We start from the raw sequence: 2295 nt of genomic DNA, 5'->3' as shown, positions 1-2295 counted from the left end.
GGGCCCTCTGGCGTCCCAAGCCAGTTCTTAAGCATCGCGCCACTTGGCCGGCCCAATAACTGACTCTATTTTAGACTGACAGTGTTAACCAGATCTGCTCCAAGGCTGATTCTCCTAAAGTATCACTTTTTTTTTTTGCATTTCTACATGAATGTATTAAAATTTTGAGACAGATCTGAAATTTGATTCGACTTTATTTTATAGATGAGAAAATTTATTTATTTAACAAATTCTTATTATGTACCTATTTCATTTTGTTTTACTTTGGAATAATTTTACATACAGAAAATTGCAAAGATAGTACAGTGAGTTCCTATATACCCTTCAGAGAATCTCCAAATGTTACCTTATATGGCCATGGTAAATTTATCAAAACTAAGATATCACTAATTTACTAAACTCCTTACTTTATTCATATTTCACCAGGTTTTTTACTAATGTTTTTTTTTTTCCTGTTCCAGGACCCATCTGAGGCCTCACATTGCATTTCATTGTTATGTATCCATAGTCTCTTGTGAACTTTCACAAATTTTCCTTGTTTTCAGTGACTTTGAACATTTTGAAGAGTATTGGGAAGCATTTTGTAGAATGTGACTCAATTTGGATTGGTCTGATGATTTTCTCATGGATAGATGGCATTATGTGTTTTGGGGAGGAAGACCAAAGCAGTATTAAGAATTTTAGAGTTCTATCTCTTACATTTAGATCTTTGGTTTATTTTGAGTTAATTTTGGTATAAGATATGAAGGAAGCATCCAATTTCACTTTTTTGCATGTGGCAAAATTATCTCTGCGCCATGTGTTGTAAAGACTATCCTTTCCTCATTGGAATGTCTTGGCACTCTTGTAGAAATCAGTTGACTACAGATGTATGTATTTATTTCTGGAATCTCGATTCTATTCCATTGATCTATATGACCATCCTTGTGTCAGCATCACAATCTCTTGATTGACTTTGCTTCGTGGAAAGTTTTGAAAATGGAAAGCATGAGTTTTCCTATTTTGCTCTTTTGTTTTCAAGATTGTTTTGGTCCCTTGTAGTTCCATGTGAATTTTGGAATCAGTATATCATTTCTCCAAAGAAGTCAGCTGGAATTCTGATAAGAATTACACTGAATCTGTATGTCAGTTTAGAGAATATTGCCATTTTAATATTAAGTCATCCAATCAATGATATGGGATATTTTTCCAATTAATTAAATCTTCTTCAATAAGATTCTATAGTTTGTAGAGTATAAGTTTTACACTTTTTAAAATTTATTCCTAAATATATTCTTAAGTTAAATTTACTCCTAAGTATTTCATTCTTTTTAACACTTATTTATTATTTATAAGTAATAAATGGGATTATTTTTCTCAAAATTTTCAGATTGTTCATTGTAAGTGGATAGAAATATAATTCATATTTGTATAATAATCTTGTACCCTGCAGCCTTGCTGAACTCACTTTTTAGTTCTAATATATATTTAGTGAATTTCTTAGAATTTTCTATATATGATTATCAATAAAAAATATAGTTTTACTTCTTCCTTTCCAATCTTGATATATTTTATTTATTTTTATTGTCTAATTGCCTTGGTTAGAACCTCCAGTACAGTGCTGAGTAGAAGTGGTGAGAGCAGACATCTTTGTCTTCTTTCTGATTTTAAGGGGAAAGTATCCATTCTTTTACTTCTGAGTATGCTGTTAGCTGTGAGTTTTTCCTAGGTCTTCTTTATCAGGTTGAGAAAGTTCCTTTCTATCCCCAGTTTGTAGGGTATTTTTATCATAAAAGGGTGTTGGATTTTGTCAAATGCTTTTTCTGCATCTATTGGGATGATCATGTGATTTTTGTTTTTCATTATTTTGATATGGTATATTACATTAATTTATTTATAGACGTTAAACCAGCCTTGCATTCCTGGGATAAATCCAACTTGGTCATGATGTATAATTATTGTTATGTATTGCTAGATTCAGTTTGCTATTTTTTTTTCTGTTTACATAATGAAAACAATTAAAGCCCAATTGCTGATCAAATGGTTAAGTCTATGATGAACATGGCAATGGGTTTAAGCATCTTGGCAGCCTACAACATTATTGGGCGCACAGGGGCAGGAAGGAGTATTGAAAATGTACCTTTCACCTTCCCCACCCCTTCTTTAACCTGCCCAAACTGTTTCCTCATGGGACACCCCTGTTATTAGTACCGTATTCATTTTCACTCTCTTTCTCTTTATAAGCTAATTCCTCTCTGCTTCTTCATGGAGGATAAACTCACCTTCATGTGAGAAGTACATCAGTCTTGAGCAAGT

The sequence above is a fragment of the Hipposideros armiger genome, unplaced genomic scaffold (assembly GCF_001890085.2).
Source record: "Hipposideros armiger isolate ML-2016 unplaced genomic scaffold, ASM189008v1 scaffold_504, whole genome shotgun sequence".
Classification (NCBI taxonomy): Eukaryota; Metazoa; Chordata; class Mammalia; order Chiroptera; family Hipposideridae; genus Hipposideros; species Hipposideros armiger.
This window is presented reverse-complemented; position numbering follows the sequence as displayed.